This window comes from Apis laboriosa, unplaced genomic scaffold (genome assembly GCF_014066325.1).
Source record: "Apis laboriosa isolate Shangri-la unplaced genomic scaffold, ASM1406632v1 scaffold125_cov141, whole genome shotgun sequence".
NCBI lineage: Eukaryota > Metazoa > Arthropoda > Insecta > Hymenoptera > Apidae > Apis > Apis laboriosa.
The window spans coordinates 1,898,180-1,920,064 of NW_025221145.1; the positions used below are offsets into that span (position 1 = coordinate 1,898,180).

Here is a 21,885-nt window from a genome sequence, read left to right on the forward strand (position 1 = left end):
TTTAGATTAAAATAATGTTTATAAAATGACAAGCTATTGTTTGATTATATTTTGATATTATTTGATATTATTATGATAAATATATTTTGATATATTTGATATTATTATGATAAAACAAAGCACTTTTTTTCTGCCATCAGTGTTTATATATATTTAAAAAAGAGCTTCGAAAAAATAAAATTGTGAATTTTAAAACATGATCGAGATAAAAATAAGTTGACCATTATGACGTAGAATCACGTATCCTGTATATAAGTATAAAAATTTTTAGATTGATGTTAAGAGATCGACCTCGAATGTTTGTCACGCGATCGAGGTACTTACGATTAATCGTGACTATTTTTACTTCAATGTAAAAATAAAAGCTTATTCTCATATATATTTTGTAATAAAACAAAGATATCTCTGGATTTTGTCGATATTTTTCCAAGATCTGTCCATTGATTGCTTGAATCAGGATTGAGAACATGAATAAAAATGAGAATTATCTAAATTTTATAATTTTTATAACGTTTATATGTTCATTATTATATGTACTATGTATGTATTATATATATATATATATAATATGTATATAATATATATATATAGATTCCTGTAGAAATGATTATTTTCAATATTATTTAATGCTTTAAATTGTTCGTTAATTAGATTTTTTTTTATAAATTATGGAAAAATTATATTAATTTTAGATAGATGATAAGTAAAAAATTTTACAAATGAAATTATTTTTCTTACAAGTCGATAATTATTATAATTATTATAAGGCTACAAATAGAGAGACGAAAAAAGAATTTGTATATATAAATTTCAAATACTTTTTTCAATAAGATATCTAGATTTCAATAGCATTAAAAAAAATTGTTTTTTTATAAACATATTTTTACAATAAATTTAAAACTATAATATTAAATTATAATAAAAATTTTTTGAAAATTATTAATTAATAACATTTTGGAATTGATTTTCATCAATATTTTCGAAAAATTTATTATATTTTAATTAGAATAATTATTGGCCTTCTCTTTCAACTAAATATTTTTCTCGAATTTTTTCATGAATTCTCCTTCGATTCTAGTATTGTATATAAAAATAAAAAAATAATTGTTCTTCTCCTTATTCTAATTTTTTTCTTGATGCAAATAGAATAATTTCCGTTAATCTCCTTCGTTGGAAAGTTATTTTGTCTTCAAGAATAGCATTCAATCTTGCAATGTTAAGGTTTAACAAACGAGAAAGTGCTTGACTTTTAAATTATTAATATTGTGTTATGATGAATATATGTTTCGAGTTTAATGACTTATCAATTATATGCATTACAAGATTATAATTATTATTTACTATTAAATTAGATATGCAGAGAGACATATCGAGATTAATCTTGATATAGATACGTATGCAAATGAAATTACCTATAACATTTCGATTACAATTGGTATATTTTTTTCTTTGTACAAAAAGTGAATGTTATTTATTATAAATTGTTTGTAATTTTTTATTCATTACTTTGATGAGTTTTTGTATATCATATTTGATATTAATTTTTATATGTTTATCTCAATTTTATTTATCTTAATTATTTAATTTTCTTTTTTACAATCTTAACATTGACTTGAAATAAATATTTTATTATAATTTTTTATTTGTAAGATATATATATAAAATTCCTCTTTATCATTAAAAGTTATTTTAATAAGAACATATCAATGCTTTTTTTTCGACTACTATGATCATTTGCTAATATGTTAATACTCAGTAGAAGTTACATTTACATTATATTAGAAATATACTAACATAATAATAAAATGCTTTAATTTTTAATTTTTTTCTAATTTATTATTTTATTATTTATTTTATTATTTTTCAATTAAATATTTTTAATCGTAATCTTCCTACTTTATAGATAAATAATTAATTAGTTTTATTCATTTTCTGAAAAAACAAAATTTGAAAATTTGAATATTTAATTATATAAAATAAAATTAATATTAAAAAAAATAATTCTAAATTAATTTTATTAAGATAATTATTATTGTTATTAAAACAATAACTATTATTAGTTATTAATACAATAATTATTATTTCAAATAAAATTATGTTATTTATATTATTTATAATATTCTGAATAAATTTACTTCAAATAAAAATAAATTAAATTATTAAAAATATTATTATAAAATATTATATTTCTTTTAATAATTTTAATAATCTTTTAATAATTTTGAAAACCTCATATGAGACACATCTTAAACTTATTCTATTCATAAAACAGAATTAAATTTATTTTAGAATAAGATCATAAAAATATATTAGCAGTAATTATTTATATTAGCAGTAATTTTAAAAAGAATATACTATCTGAATCATAAATTTAGTATAATGATACTTATTTAATTTAGTACAGAATTATATATCAATTGGACACATGTTTTCAAATAATTTCTATTAATTTTAATTTTAATTCACATGGATCTTCAAATAATTTCTATTAATTTTAAATTTTATCAATTGCTAAATTTTGTAATTAAACAATATTTTAAATTTAAAATTAAATATTATTCTATGCAAAATTAAATATTGTTACTATGTAATGAAATAGTCTTATTTCTTAATTCGTTTAATGCTATTCAAAGATCTTTAATTTACAGGAGTAAAAGTAAAATAGCAATTATTATGAAATGATAGAATACAATTAAAATCACTTCGATTAATACTAAAGCAATAGAAAAGTTTAATAAATATAATAAATATAATAACTTAAATATAAAAGACTATCTATAGAAAATTATTAACTAGCAATTAAACTCACAAAAAAAATAATTTTGCTCATTGATATATTGTTGAATTTTGCCTACTTTGATCGTGAAATAAATACACATAAAATAAATTGTTGTCAACAATAAATAAGTGAGACTAAAGTTAAATATCAATTCTATCAAAAAGAATCATTTAATTTCTGTAAGATATTAAAATCGTGTACTTAAAAAAATTTAAACAAAAAAATTTATTAAAAATAAAATTAAAATTTTTTTTAAATATTAAAGTTAATCTTATTTGATTTTTAATTAATTTAAATTATGATTTTTCTTTATAATAAATTTTATATAATAAATTTATAAAATCTTTATATAATAAATTTTTGATTTATTTATTATAAAATTAACAATTTTGTGTCATTTATTATAAGAATTAATCTAATAAATGATTTTCTGATAAGATAATTTTTAAATAAATTAATTTGGAAAAAATTGTATTTTATATTCGATTTCTTCTTATCGTGATACGTAATTTGAAAAATAAATTCATTTTTTAAATCATTTTAAAATGATAATAATTTTTTCATAATTTCTTATTCATAATTTCTTAAATTTTTTTTCATATGATATTGTCATTTGAGAAAAATGAAATTAATTTTTGAAGTAATGTGAATAATAAGTAATTTTTTATTCGAATAAATTTACAAATCTATAAATCTACAAAAAAAAGAATTAAGTGAAGAGTGCAAAAAATAGCTTTTAATTTACAAATCTATCTAAAATTAAAAAAATTATAATAATAAAAATTAATTATTATAATAATAATTTTTCAAGATTTCTTTAAAATCAATAAAAATCTTTGTCTAATTCCTGAATTTTAAATATATTCATTTATATGTTTTTATATTAATACAACTTTATAATATATTTATGATATTAAAAAAAAATAAAATGACTATTATTTAAAAACAAAGCGATATGAAAAATAGAAATGAATACTGAATTTTTTTTCAAATCTTTCAAATCTCTATATAGTTGATGCGATAAAAATATTTTTATTTTTATTTCGACGAAGATGCAATATTAGATCTGCGATTGCATTATTTATTGTTAGTCATTAAGGCAATCAGGATTCTTAAAGAACCAATTTCGTTATACAATATTGATTGAAATTTTTCTACATAAATCTTTCTGTACATAAATAACTATGAATCAGATCGTAATTTAATCTTGTTAAATATGATAAATTTAAATTTAAAATCAAATAAAAACACGATCTTTGGTAACTAACAATATAAAATTTTATATTATTAGCAAAATGTTTTGAACTTCTGAAAATTTAAACATTTAATTTAAATTTTAAAAATTACAATGGTTTTATTTCTTTTCATATATTTACATTATATTATATGCACACAAATTTTTCATACATTATATTGTATGCATATAAATTTATTATATATATTATTATACATATTAAAATATTATCTATAATATATATCTATCTTATACTATATATTATTACTATATTATTGTATATATAATATAATTTATTTAAACATAATCATAAAAATATATAATATAAAATTGTTATTTTATTTGAACGTAATTGTTCAAATAAGATTTATTCAAAAATAATTTATTTAATTTTAATAAAATAAAATATTTTTATTTTAAAACATTTAAAGTAAAATTTTCTTTATATTATTCTTAAAATAAAGATAATAATTTAATTTAAATAATTTAGCATTTTAAGTTCTTATCTTTCATTTTTATCTTAAATGAAAGACATACTATATTGTTATATCAGCGAATAATCAGTTTTTTTGATAGATGATACTGTCATTATCGTAATCATAATTTTTAACTTATGAATAATAAGTTGAATAACTTGTTGCGATAGAAAACAAAGGCAAATGGAATAAATTTTGATAATAACAATTGACTGAAAGCATATGATTAGGTTTAAAATTTCTCAATAAAAAAATTGTATAATTGAATTCATGTGAATTCGAAGATCATTTAAATGATGTTAAATCTGTGTGTTAAAAAATGTTTCTCTATTATTTTTCTATTAAAGCAATAACTTTTTATTATTTTCACTATACATTTTAAATGATATCTATAATTTTAAATGATACCTATCAAATTGCAACATTGCAATAATTTGTTCATATTGACAATGTTATGAGAAGAACATTTGAATTTTGTTTTAATTTCGAAGTTAAATTTATTATTAATATAAAGGAATATTTATTCTTATTATAACATATTAATACATGTTTGTTATTTTAAAAATAGAATATGAAATATAAAATTTTAAAAATAGAATATGAAATATAAAAAAATATGAATATGAATTATAAAATATTAAAGAAATGTAAGAAAAATATAATAATATATCGCAATAGAAAAAAATATTTTTTCTGAACTATAATATTAAGCAGTAAAATTGATTAATTCTTGTCGAACAGTAAATACATATATAGAATTGGATCGATAACAATACAAGCACGTGATCATTGCTAGCAATTCGAGAATCGTGTGAAATTTCGTCGATTTGGCTGCTAGTCAGCAATTATTGTTCTCCTTTTTTTTCTTTCTATTCTTTTCAATCCTTTCCTTCTTCTTCAAATACAAACACATGTCATATCGCGTTTGTCTTCACTAAGCAAGCTTATATCAACGATACGCGAGCCGGTTTCCTCTTCATATTCGTACAAGGCGTTGCGAGTATCGAACCTATTCCTCTTATTCTATCAGAGGAAAATCGAGCGTCGTCGTTTGAGCATCTGATCCTATTTCTTCTTGTGTACGATCAATTAACGTTCGTATTTATTTTACAAGGAAAATTCCGTTGATCGAGTTTCTATTATCGAATCATTTCGCTTCCTCTTCAGAAGTAGAAATTTTTTATAAAGAAATTTTTGCGTCGATCGTTTGTTCTATTGTAAATTATCTTTGGGAAAATTTCAAATTGAAGAATTTGTTTATGCAATCATCGATTTTATTTTTTCAAAAAAGAAATTACGACGATTATTGGTTCAAGTACCGATTTCATTTCTTCTTTGAAGAAATTTACGAGGATTGTCCATTATAATATTTTTTAAGAAACATCTCATCATTTATTAATTTTATCTTTGTGAAAAAAATCGTTAATCTTTGATTTTATTTTTTCTTTGAGATAAATTGCATTGATTTTCTTTGTCGAAGTTACAACTTTCTTTTTTCAATCAATTTTATCTTATTATCGATTCCATCTATTTTAAAGAAACCATTTATTTAATTTCTTTTTTGTAACGATCATTGATTTTATTATCGATTTGATTTTTCTGAAGAAAATTATTAAAAATTATTATTTTTAATCTTCAATAATTTAATCATCAATTTTATTTTTTCATTTTTGAATTAAGGATCAAGGATGAAGATGCTAAAGTGACACAGAAATTGTTTGATTAATCTTGATAAGGAAACTATATTAGATCATCTTGTTGATTGATAGTTAGTCAACTTTAATTGAAACGGAAAAGTGAAAATAGATTTCGATAAAATCCAATGGAATATTAAAAAAAAATCGAGAATATTATCGATTATTAATTACTTGCTGTTAAATATTGATTGATTGAATTGATAACTAATTCAAGTTACATTTATTTAATAAGTTGTGGGATATTTTGAATAAAGAACAATGAAAAGTGATTTGTTTGAAGTTTCATTTTGGAAATTGTGAGATTACTGTGAATTTTAATATCAAAGAATCGTTTGATGACATGTAAGCATTTGAATATATTATTTATTTATTTTATTTTAAATGAATTTTAACCATTTATCTTTTTTTTTTATTATTTTTTATTATTATTATTTTATTATTATTATTATTAGATATTGAAATTTTTTTTATTGAATACTTATTTGTTATATATATAACAAGAAATATACATATATAGAAAATATTTAATTAAAATTCTTCATACATTCAAAAAAATGATCAATATATAATGGTCATAATTTTATCATTTGGAATATTTCTCTTGTTTTTTTATAATATTAAAAAATATTTCAAATGAAAGTTTAATGATTTTGAAGAATGCATATTATAATAGTAATTAGTAAATTAGTACATAGATAAGAAAAGCATGAACATTTTGCTTCGCATTGAAAAATAAAATTTAAATTAAAATATTTTAAATTTTTAAATTAATAACTTTTAAATTAATAATTAATATTTCGATATAAATAGTTTAATACTTTTTATAAAAAATAATGAATCACATCTAATGCATTTATTAATGTCAAAAACAAAGTTAGTTTGAACAAATTCTTTACACATTATTAAAAAAAAAATTAAATATGATATGATTTATCCCGAATAATATTATTGACAGAATAGGATTCTCTAAATTATAAATTTAGCTATGAATATTTATATTTAAATTATAGATTTTAAATTATAGAGTATTTATATATAAATTGTAAATTTTAGCTATGAGTATTAATTAGATATTAATAAAATTTTTCAATATTATTATGTATATGTATATATACATTAATATGCTTATCTATTGTTTCTATAAACACATCGTGGCAGTCGTGGTATCCAAAATATATAACGGCTGAATAAATTAACACAACATTCAATTATATCCATAGGACTTTTGGCAAAATGCGAAAATAAAATATAAAATATAACATAATTTATGGATGACGAAAATTACAGTAACTGAAATTATTACGATCGAAACAATATATACATGATAATTATATATTTCAATAATTATCTTATAATTATATATTTTGGATGCCAATCAATATACTATAGAAATAATAGATAAAAAATTGTTGCATATTAATGCATATATTGTCACGGATGCATATGTATAACTTTTGATATATAATACCGAAATAATATTTCAGAAACGAGTAAATAGCCTCAGCTAACATTTTATATTTGGGATTTTATCTATCAAATTCTTTTTATCTTTCAAATCTCATTCGATGCTATAATTATCTATGATTATTCGATGCTTTAATAATAAATTATTGAAATATTTAATTATAATTATATATTGAATATAATTGAATATATATATTGAATAACTTATTGAAGTAACTTTATTTGTTTTTAACTTTAATTGTTTTTAATTAAAATTTTATGCAGCTTTAATATAAATTCTCAGTATTTGTCCTTAATTTTTTCAGTGTTATTTCCATTATTTGGCGTTTTACTTGTATTTCCATCGAAATCATTTAATTCTTATAAAGAACATTTTTTAATATTATCGAAAACAAATGAAATAAATGATAAAATTAAATGGATTATTCTATATAATATAAATATGATATAAATATGATGAAAATATGATGAAATTCGTCACCACATTAGATGAAATTGTATATAATGATATTTTTCTTTTTGAAAAATAACAAAAATAACATTACTTCTTTGATTTTCCTTAATTGATTTCTTGTAAAAAAATAAGAAACTAATGAAATAATTAAAATTGGAAAAAGGCTTTAATTGCAATTATACTATTACTTGTAACATATTGTAATATACTTGTAACAAAGAAATATGTAACTATACTTGTATTTAAAAACATTTTCTTTTTTTATATTAATTATAAATTTGGAACATATACATTTATTTTTTTAAATGTTTTTTTAATTAGGATATTTATTATATAGGATATATTATTATATAGGACATATTATTATATTAAATTAGATACGCATACATATATATGTATTTGTACTTTCTATTTCTATATTTTTCTATTGCAATGAGTTATTTTGATTAACATTTTTCTTGAAGATTCGTCTTTCTTAAAATAGTTCTTCTATCAAATATTATATTTTCTTTTAATTTATTCCATAATAATACCAAATCACATATTTATTTTCAATATATAATCAATTAATATTCCCATCAAAGATAATAAAATAATTGTACCAATTTGAAAATAAATATTTCATATTTTAATTGTCTTTAATATAAAAATAAAATATCATTGATACAAAATTATTATTTAATTTTTCGATTTAATAAAATAATCAATAATTTAATCGATATATCAGAAACATTATTTTTTAATTTCAGTTAATTTCAGATTCAATAAATTTTAATTTTAAAAATTAATATAATTTATTTTTAAACGTATAATATTAATACATTAAAAATATAAAAAGGATTTTTTAAATAATTAGCAATAAATTAGCAATTTTATATTGAAAATTATTCAGATATTAAATTATTTTAAAATTATAACAATATAAAATATCATTTACTTGGAAAATTATATATCTCACAAAAATGTTTATTTTTTTTTCAGATTTCATTCAAATAAATATAAATAAAATATCCAGAATAAAAAAATATATTATAAATATATTATAAAATTATTATAAAATTAAAAATTTCTTAAATTAATTTAACTTCTAAAATGTTAACTTCTTTTCCGAGTGATAAATTAACGGATTAATTCTTTGCAGATGAGTATTTACTCTCTGGATTCTGATTTTCGATAGATCAAAAATATTTTCTGTATGAAATGAAATTATAAATTAAAGATCTAAATATTAAGATTAAAAAAAGAATATTGATTACTAATAATAATATAATAATATAATATAATAATATATTGTACATATTTGAATTTTAATTTAATTTAATTTAATTATAATTTATAACATAACTTTATTGAACTTTGATGCTATTCGTCTGTAAAGATTGAAATTTTTCCATTTGCAATAAATTATCACATAAAATTCTTTATGTCACAATAATCTTTTTTATACTACGATATTAATTCGATGCATTAAAATAAACTAAATATTTTTAGTTCGATGAATTATATCTCGATTATACATCCATTAACATTTGAATGACTTCAGCGCCACCATTATTAATTTATTTTTTTCATTGTAACTTTTTTCAGACACATGCAATTTACTATAGTGGATCAATCGTTTAAAATCGTCCCCCACCATATCTCATTTACAATTCAATTTGAACAAGTCACGATTCACTTAACTCTTAGTACAATAATTGGTCGGCACTCGAATAAACATTTACATTTGATTCAATGTTTAAACCGGGTCTAAAACGAAACACTGATATTCGCCGGACTTTGTCCACCGAATCAATTTTTTTTCAAACATCCATGAACGATACACGTATTTCTTTATTCTACGAATCTTTTATCTTTATCTTTTTTGAAGCTTTCGCCAATTCGTCGATCGATATATTGGAGTGTAAACATAAATGAATGACTGGTAAAATTCATCTTCTTTTAAGGGAATAAATACTTTTATTTGACAGAAATGTCAAATCGATCAATATAATGGATTTCATATTTTTTGTTTTATTGAAGATAATTACTATTATTGAAAATAAATTAAAAATTTAATATTGTATTTTATTGAGATAGAAATATAGCGTAATATATTTATTTATTTCTAAGAGTAGATTGTGATCATAATGTATAGCTGACTGAAAAGAAAGAATGAAGAAAAATCAATTAAACACAAATGCGACAGTACATTGCTGACTGATCATTTACATTGCAATTGCAATCTGAACATTATATCTTTATTTCTTATATTATTTCAATTAAAATAATCTATAAAATAATTATCTTAATCTTAAAATAATTATATTTAAATATCTAAAAAAATATTTAAATATTTATTAGAAGCTATTAATTTCAATATACATAATATTAATATATAGAATATATGGAATTTATGAAATATATGGAATAAATCTTCTTGAAAGATTCTAGAAATTAAAATTATTATGTAAATTGATGTTTAACACTTATTAATATATTTCAATTATAAATTATTAATTTCAATTATAAATTGAAATTTGCGTTAAATAAAGTAAAATAGAATGAAATAGCTTCCTTTCGTTTCATTTAATACAAATTTAAATTGTTTATAATTATTAATAAATAAATTGAATAAAAATTTTTATATCAATTTAGATATTTGTTTTGGCTTTTAGAATTAATTCTTCAAAAAATCATAAATATTTTTTTTTATTATTAAAAAATTTATTAAGTTTTATTTTATTATTAATATAAATAAATTTTTGTTTAGAGTTTATCTCTTTTAAGATATTAAAGATTTGAGAATTTGTTACATTTTACAAGATTCAAGAATTTAAAAAATGATTATTATGATAGATATTAGGTCAGAAAATTTTCTCATATAAAATCTTTTAAAGTAAATAAAATTATTTATATTTTTAATATCAATTTCTAAATATATAATTAATAATAATATAACGATATTCTTAATTGGTAATATATATTCTTTTTTTTTATTTTTAACTCAATATATATAATCTTTTAAAGTAAATAAAATTATTGATATTTATAATATCAACTTCTAAATATATAATTAATAATAATATAACAATATTCTTACTTGGTAATATATTTTCTTTTTTTTTATTTTTAACTCAATAGCATATTATTATATATGTTACATTTTATTTTGTTGTTAATATGAATGATTTATTTATTCTATATATATTAAATATTTATTAAAACGAGATTGAGACATAAAAATTCCAAAAGTGCACTAAGATTAATAAATTTCAAAAATTTTTTATCATATTAATCAGTTAAATTATAATGCTTTTATAATTTCTGCGTGTTTAATCCTTTAGGAACATTTCTGTTTCTATTTTTTTGCTTTTAAGAGATTAAAATATTTATTTGTTTATTTTTATAATTTTTTACAAATATGAGATCTTGAATAAGCTTCATAAAGTTGTTTATCATATATAATCTATTTGCGAGAATTTACAATATAATCTTGTAATAATTTTAATGTTTAGTATTTTATATATTTCGAAGAATATATTTTGTCTCACTATTCTCTTTCGGAATTTTAGTAGATATAATAATTTATTAATATAAGTATAAATATAATAATAAACATATTCAAAATATGTTTAATATGAAACAATATAGAGAAATATTTTTTATTATTATAAGAAAGATCCGAGTTTGTTTCTCGTTTTTTCGAAAATTAATACATTAAATAATTTGAATTTGGCTTTAATTTAATTCTCTTATAATGTTTTATGTATCTAAAAATTTCAAATAAAAAAAACATTTAATTAGAAAATTTTATTTTTAGTTATTTTTTTTGCTCAGTTTTTATAAAATCTTAATTTTCTTAAATGAAACCATCTATATTGGAATGAAAATTTTTATTTACTTGAATATATTAGTTATTCATATTATTATTATTAATATAGATTTATATTTATATTATTATATATATAAGTTAATTAATCATAATTAATATAATTAATTATATTAAATTATAAATATAATAATTATTTTTGCATGCATTGCATAAAATAATAATAAATATTATAAAATATATTTAGATATATATATACATATACATCTAAGAAAACTAATGTAAATTAGAAATTAAGTTTTACATTATTTTCATATATATTTTCATATATATTTTCATATATATATAATTCTATTTTAGCTAATATTAATTAGAATTTCACATAAGTTTAATATTATAAATATTTATATTTAATATTATAAATATCTTTATATTCATAAAAAAAAATTTTGTAAAAATTTTCTTATTAAATAATAAGTAAATATAATAACAAATTTTAGAAAAAACTAGAAATATCTATAAAAAAAACTGATATTAGGAAGAAGAAAGTATATATTAGAATATTTTTGCGCAAATTTATTCTAAACAAATGAAATGAAATGAAATTATTTTGTAACTTGTATTCTATAAGAGATAGATAACAATTTCTAGATTAAAAATTACTTTTTTTAATTAGGATTGTTATTAAAAAATTTTTTAATTATTCATACAGTTAAAAAAAAGTTGATTAATTGAAAAAGTTATGAACAAAAATATTAATAGTTTTTAAAATTTATTTTTTTATTTGAAATTTTAATTAATGACTTATATAATTATATAAATATTGAAAAAAACAAATACTTTTTTAAATACAAATATAAGCTTTGTTATATTGTTAAATTGCATTCTTTAATCAAACTATTTCTGCATTTCATTGTACATATTATACATATAATGCACATATATCAAACTATATTATTTCTGTCATATTATGGAAATTTTTTATCATATATATATATATATATATATATATAATAAAAAAATTTCCATAATATATATATATATATATACATATAATTTTCGTATATGGAAAAATTTTGTACAAAAATTTCTATAATAGTTTAATTACATTGTTGATTTACATGCACAGAAATATCATTAAATTACAGTCTTTTATTCATAATTAATTTTCATTATCAAAATATTACGATGTTTTTATGTATGATAAAATGAATATAATAAATGATAAGAAACCAAATAAATTTGAAAACATAGTAAATGTTTTTTTTTCATAATAAGATTTATTATACATTTATTTTATTATTCCATATGTAATACTGATAATCATATTATTATATGATCATCTCTTCATAATATAATAAATTTCTATTAAAATATTATTTTGAAGAATTTAATATCTATATGAAAAAGAAATTTATAATATTCACATTATGTATACATTTTCAAACTTATCTATATTTGATTTATTTATTATTTTATCTATTTCGTGAAAAAATAAAAGTTCTATAACTATAAAAACTTCTAATAAAGATTTTTTATATCTAAATAGTTTTCTGCTTTTTCTTTATTTCCATTTGTCATTTACGTTTATTTATTAATATAATGAGAGATAAAAGTATAAAAGTTTATTTTCACAATTGTTAAATAAACATTGTTCATTAAATATGAGATTTGAAAATTTCTTCGATTGTTGAGAAACATAAGAATATAAAGTTTATCTTTGTCTTAAAAAAAAAGATTTGTTTTTCTAGTTATACAAATGGTGTTTCATAGTTATACAAATTATATTAAGATTTCATTCAAAAAAATTTAAGAAAAATTATTAATATTTTTGTATATAATTTTTTTCTAATTATATAGATGATTGACAAATTTTTTACCAAATGATAATCATAATTAAAAGAAATAATTTTTATTTGAAAACTTTTTTCTTTTTTTCTTTTTTCTTTTTTTTTACTGTTCATGAATTATAAAAATTGAAATACAAAGTTAAACATAAAATTGGAAAATAATCGGATTTTCAGGGATCAATTTTATGTTCTTAGAATGAATGGGCAAAAAAAAATAAAAAAAAATAAAAAAATAAAAAAAATAATTTTTTAATTTTGCGAGTTATTTTCTATAAATATATTCTTTATAAATCCATCTTTAATCTGATATCATTTTTTTTCTTTCTGTTATATTCCGTTATGAAATCACAGATATCTTTAATATTGATTTTATTGAAAAGGAAGTACAATTTACCAGCAAAGTTCAATACTATTTTTTTATTTTTTCCTATATATACATGTTTAACAATTTTCTAAGAAAAAATAAATTTAAAAAATTAAATATTGTTGAAATATTTTCTCAATTATTTTGAAAAATATCAATATTTTCTTTGTAGAATAATTTTATTATATACATATTTTTTTTATTATATAATTTTATTATATACATGATTGTTTCAGCGAAATGAAGAATCATAAGAGTTCGAACAATTCCATAGGGCCAACTGAAATGACCCGATTGAGGCCAAAGTTGGAGAACTTTGACGATGTTTTGCCGTATGTCGGAGATTATGGAAAATACCAGTGGTTATTGTTATTGTCGTTATTATCTTATGGTATGACATATGCGTTCCTATATTTCTCACAATTTTTTATTACAATTACCCTGACGGAACATTGGTGCAAAATAGATGAATTAACAAATTCAAATTTTACTTATGAAGAGAAGTAAGTATATACAGAAATAAAGAAAAATATAGAACAAATAATAAATAATGAAAGTTTCTCTAAAAACTAGATTACTGTTTTTTAATTTTTTTTTAATTGCCACATTTTTTTGTAATTGTAATACTTTTATTATATAAATTTTTAAATTTATTTATTTAATTTAATTTTTTAAAAAATATCATTGCGATAATAAGGATTGAATCATTCATCAAATACACATATTATTTATTTTATATATTTCACATTAATATATTTACCTTATCTGAATTAATTATATCATAAAAATACTTCATAAATATTACAAATTAAATTATTTAAAAAACTAATAATTTATTTCAAAAATTTATTAATATATTATATTAATACACATACCGTTATATTAATAACACATACTGTTAATATTGTTATAACAATAATATATACATATATATTATCAATATAATGATTGAGATTTATCTTTTGTATTGTTCAAATTATAGTTTATCCAAAATAGTACAAATTTATTGTTACATTGTTATTGATACAAATTTATTGTTTGCGATTCAAATACAAACGAAAAAATAATTAGACAAACAAAAAAACCAAAATTTTATATTTGAATTATTTTTTTTCTTTTTCAATAAGTCATTAAAGTTTTTTGACTATTATTATATATTATATAGATTTCAATTACTTTGATCTCGATATTATCAATTATCATACCGAGTAACTTTTTTTTATAATTTACTTGGCGGATTCTTAAGCATGTTGAAACATGATGCGGATCAACTCAAAAGTTTAAGTCAATGATTCATATTGAAATTGAAATCATAATAATTGTTTAAAATTCAAATAGCAATTCCACTAACGAACGAGTATCCTTATTACGATCAATGTTATCGGAAGGGACTTCAAGGAAATCCTGAAGAGTAGCAAAGATCCACGTTCCAAACAAATAGAACAGTGGAATGTACTCAATGGGAATACAATTTCACGAAGATTCCATATTCTAGCATAGGAACTGAGGTAAAGTATCTATATTATTTTTATTTTTGTTATCTATATTATTTTCTAAGTTTGAAATTCGATTTAATTTGATATTTTCTATTTCAAAATATTATGAATTCTATTTCTAAGCTTTATGAAAATATTTTTATTTTAATATTAAAATATTTTTGATTTTTACACATTTTATGTAATTACTAAATTATATTTTTGGATATATAATATTTTTGCATTTTAAGATCAAAATGATATTCAATGATACTAGTTGAAAAATATTTATATTTCAAATTTACAGAAATAATTACTTACAACTTCAAAAAATAATATATTATAAATTGTATATTAATTATATTATTTTTTATAATGTTGAATATTTTAAAAATTTATTTCAGAAAAATTTATTATTTAATTTATTTGAAATTCTCAATGTTTATATTAATTTATATTATATATATATATAATATAAATTATAATATAATATGTATATATATGTATATATATATGTATATATATAAAATATTATATATATATATATATATATATATAATTTAAAAAAAAGGAATTCCAAAAATATTATAATAAAATACAATTTTCGATAATTATTTAAAAAAGAGACCAATAATTTTGAAATATATTATAGAGGATAGGATTTTGAATAATTTTTTATCATGCGAAAATAAAATAATAAAATATAAAATAATCCTTAAGCGATCGAAATTATTGAAATTATGAATACCAGTATCATTTTTAGTATCTAGTTATATTATATAATTAAAACTTTTATAAGAATGTTTTTGATCAATTTATCCGTTATATATTTTAAACTTATGATAGAAATAATAGATATTCACATGGTGACGCACATATTGCTGAAAACATGCACATATAGGCAGAGTTCGACAATTTTATCTCAAAAGTTTTTTATTAATTTTATTAATAATCAAACTAAAAAAAAAAAATTCAAAACTAAAATTATATATTTTTTTTCTCCTCTTTCTCTTGGCTAAGAAGTATATTACACTCTTCAGATTTGAATACTCAAACTTGAAATGATATTAAGATATTTCAAACCCATCATAAGTCATAACAAAATAAATTTCTGATCGATTCATTCATATGTATTTATATTAACAAAGGATAATGACATATTTACGCTCACAAACATCACAAAAATACACATATTTAATTTAATAAAGATTTAATTTAGTAAATAATCATTTTTTAATTAAATATCTCAAGATTATCTCGAAAATTAAGATCGGTTATATAATCGATAAAAAAAAGTTATTTAAAATCTCTGTTGTATTTTAAAATCATCGAAATCAATGAGAAACCTTTTTTTCTAATATAATTATATAATTTTTTTTTTTCTCGCTAACTAACTCTAAGCTCTTGCTGATTAGCTAGATTGGGTATGCAACCGTGAATATCTCATATCAACGGCGCAGGCCATTTTTTTCTGCGGATCTATCGTTGATGGCTTTCTAGTCGGTTGGATTGCGGATCACAAGGATCGAATCCCCGCGTTGATGTTCTGCAACAGTATAGCCCTTTTCAGTTCCATCGCCACTGTTAGCGCGAATAGTTTTTGGTCATTCGCCATTTGCAGATTCCTCACTGGACTCGCATTTGATAATTGTATTAATATTCCTTTGATTATCGGTAAGCGATTTAATTGATGAAATGATTCTTAATCGATAAGTTGAAGTTTTCATTTTGTAAAAAATAATCTCCAGAATGTGTGATATAATTTTGATATACTTCATTTAATAATTAATTCATAATTTTCTCATTATTCAAGATGATGAATTTATTGATATTGATTTTTCTGATGATTCTGATTAATCTATGATAAACTTTTTGATTGAATGATAATTACATTTTTAATTAATTACTAATCATTATTATTAATAATTTTCTTATAATCTAAGAGAAAGAGATCAGAAATTAGAAATTAGAATTAACAATTAAATTGTGAAGACAATAGTGATTTTATTTAAGTTTTAATCTTTTAAAATAATATAAAATTCATTTAAATTAATATTGAAATTTTAATTTTTCTATAATAATAGCTATATCGATAATTTAATAATTAACATCAATTACATTGAATTTATTAATATTTATCTTCATTCCATAAATCTTTAATATTTCATTAACGTAATATGAACAACATACAATAATTCTACAATATTTACATGGAATCATGTTATTAAAAAAATTTTCAAAATTGGAATTGATGAATTTAATTAATAAATAATTTAACTTATTAGTTTAATTATTTTTAAATATGTAGATTTAATGATTATTAATTATTTCACAGTGTTTGAATATATGGCGGTCTCGAAACGAACGTTAGTAGTGAACGTTGCTTTTGGTCTATATTTCGCGATTGCTAGCACTATTTTACCATGGATGGCTTATTATATTTCCAATTGGAGGTATTTTACTTACATCACTGCCATATCACTTTTATCAGTTATCATTACACCATGGATCCTTCCTGAGAGTGCTCGGTAAGTAAACTCTTAATGAATTAAATCCTTCAACTTCTGATCAAAATGAAAATTTACTCATTGATTCACGCGATTAATATTTACATTGCAAGATGGTACGTTTCCAATGGGATGACGGATAAGGTTGTCGAAAAACTTTGAAGAATAGCAAAAATCAATCATAGAAATCCAGAGCCTCGTATTTACGATGCATTCATCATAAGTTCGATCAAATATAATTTTTAAAGAATATATTATAAGAATTATGTAATATTGTCTGATAGATTCATAATATTGCAGATATAATACATTCGTTAATATAATTAGAACAGAATTTTATTTAAATTAAATTCAGCTAAATTTTAGTATTATTCTTATATATTTTCTTATATATTATATAAAATATAGTATATTATATTATTATATATTATAATATATAATAATATAATATATTATTATATATTATAATATATTATATTATAGTATAATATATTATAATATATTATATTATATTATATTATATTATTTTAAATTCTGACAACCTATTATTATTTATAAGGTAAATTTAATTTTGAGTTAAAACTTGATATTTAAATATTCATATGATTAATATTTATCTAAGATATATAGTGTATTCAATGAATCACAGTCTAATTCTTAAAAAAATTAATTGAAAAATGAATCTATAATTAATAATTATAATTAAAAATTACAAAAATCATTCATATTTAAATCACAGTAAAACAAAATTTTTGAATTAATCATTTTTTTTAATTAATCATTTTATCAATCTTTTTTACATTTTTATTATCAATTATATTCAAAAATTTACTGTATATATATTAATCTCAATATATATTTATCTTTTTCAAAATAAATAATTGCAGAGTAATCTGGAAGCTTCAGATAAAATACAAGAAACAGCAACGGTATTAGATCTCTTCAAAACACCTCTGGCCAGAGAAGAGAAACACCATTCTCTTAATCTTATTCTGGAAAGTATAATAAACTAATTAACAAGGAAAGCTGAATGAATGATCAATATTTTCTTATAGGTGTCTCACTGTAATCTCGTTCGATGGCCACGTGTATTCATTAAAACTGATTCAGAGTTCGGTTTTCGTGTCGTTCTCGATTGCCTGTTCCACAGAACTTCCAGCTGGATTATTACTTACCTTGTTGCTGGACCGATGGAGACGTAGATTTTGTGGATTTCTTACATTGGCATTGACATGTTTCCTCATTATTGCAGAATTGATGCTGCATTCTAGTAAATATATAATATATTTTTATTTGTTTCATTAAAAATGCAATTGTAATCCATTAAAAATGGAAAATTGAAGTAAATAAATTTTATTAAAAGTAATTCTGGAAATAATAATATTGAGAGATAATATAATAATTTAATATATTGATAATTCATAATGTATAATTTTGTATATGTTTGTTTTTTGATATTTTAATATTTGTTAAATATTTGTAAAAATTTAAGGCTTGAGTTGGAAATTGTGACATATGAAATTTAATTCTTAATAATTCTTAATTCGTAATTAAGAACAATTTTTATTTTATTTTATAATTAAAATATACATATATAATATATATTTTATATATGTATAACTTAGAAGAAAATTATCAGAAAAAAATTAGAAGAAAATTCAAATTAGAATTAAAATTATATTAATTATACTAAATGTTTATTTTTTAAATTTTATTTTATTTTTCCATCATTATTTTATTATATTTTATTATTAGTACTATTATTATAAAACTAAATAATTTATTTATAATTTATTTTTATTTATTTTCATTTATTTTATTTTATTTTCATTTTCTTATTCTTTTATTTATTTTCTTTTCAAATCTTAGATTTAAAAAAATAATTACAAAAAATAATTATAATTAATTATAATAAATTATAAATTTTATTTTTTACAATTTTATTAATTAATAAGTTAATTTGTTTTTAATATACTTTGCAGTGACCGCTAAGTTAATTATGTCAGTTTTATCACGATTTTGCTTAAACATGACAGCTAACGTTGGTCCTCAGTACGCAGCAGAACTTTTGCCAACACCTGTCAGGTCACAAGGTGTATCTCTGATTCATATTTTTGGAATAGTGATACATTCTTTGGCGCCATATATCATTGATTCGGTAAATAAATTTCTCTTATTATTATTATCTATCATTAATGAAATTAATTTATTAATAAAAAAAAATCTTTTTTATTATGAATTTTTTTTCAATATTTTATATTTAATTTGTTGTTTTAATCTAAATTTTTTTCGCGAAATTTTCTCTATACGCATATTATACAGTCAATCACAGAAATCTTTACATATTATTTTACAAATTGACTAATTTTAAAAAATCTGATTCTAATGAAAATTTGAATAAATATATAATGGATCATGCATTTATTTTTCAACATAAAAAGTTGAGATCTCTTTGAAAGCGATAAAATATTGAATATTGATAAAATATTTAAATATTGAAATATTGAATTTCTAATTTTTCATCATTTTTTTATATATAACTTAGCCTGAAAATATTTTTGATATCAGAATAATAGAACAGAATAATAAAACCTGAATATTTTGTAGTTTCAAATTTTTTTTTACATCATATTATTACAAAATTATTAAATTTTAAAAAACGAAATTATATTTCAAAAAATAATATTAATTATTTAATAAGAAATAATTTCAGTCTTTCGAAATATTCTTTCGATATTCTAACAAAAAAAAAAATGCATATAAAACATTATCATCTATATATTAATAATGTTTCATATAAAAAAAATTATGGAAAAAATTTTGATAGCATAATTTATAATTGAATTCTTATAAGATGAAGACTTTTGTAATTAACAGTATATTTAAAAGTGTAAAATAAAATTTTTATCATTAAAAAATAATCACGAAATTACAAAGAATTCAAAATTTAAATATAATATCACATTCTTTGAAAAAATATATATCTCTTTATTATTCTAACTTTTAATTAATAAATAAATCAAATACTTAATTACTTTATTAGTTTAATAATAATTTAATTGATTTTTTTAATCAATTAAAAATTTAAATAATAAATTTTGTTCCATTTATAAAAAATTATTATCCTTTTCCAAATATAAAATTTTTTGTAGAAATTTTTTATTTGACATGTTTGAAATTATAGATAAATTTTTGTGGCTGTTAAAAAAATAATAATTTGAAAATGAAAGAAAATATTTAATTAAATATTTAATTAATTTATTAATAATTTATTTCATTTGTTTATTAGACTAAAATTTGGGAAGGATTTCCAATGTTGATAATCAGTATAGTATCCTGCTTGGGTGCTGCATTTGTTTTGTTTCTCCCAGAAACTGTAGGACAGAATCTTCCTCAGACCAAACAAGGGGAAGAATTCGGAAAGAAATAACGTTTTTGAAATTTACCTTGTTATCAGAAATCACATTTTAATTTTTAATAAAAATTCAGCTAAAAATACGCAAGAAATAGGAAAAATTATATTTCATAGCTGAAGTAATCTTATCGGAAGATTAATCTGACGATTTTTCTATGCGAAAATCGTACCTGTTATTTTTGTATTACTTCATTAATTACTATTTCTTTATCATTTAAATAGTTACAAATCTTAATTATAAATTCTACATTATGTAATGTAAGACGCAAGAACGAAATAATTGTTCCTATATATAAATTTTATTATTATATTTTAATACTATAATTTTAATACTATATAATTTATATTTGAGATGTACA

At 18.6% G+C, this 21,885-nt stretch overlaps 1 pseudogene; it reads left to right on the plus strand.

Annotated features, from left to right (window-relative positions):
* Positions 1–14,104: 14,104 nt before the first annotated feature.
* Positions 14,105–21,723, plus strand: LOC122720320 (annotated as a pseudogene).
* The last annotated feature ends 162 nt before the right edge of the window (positions 21,724–21,885 follow it).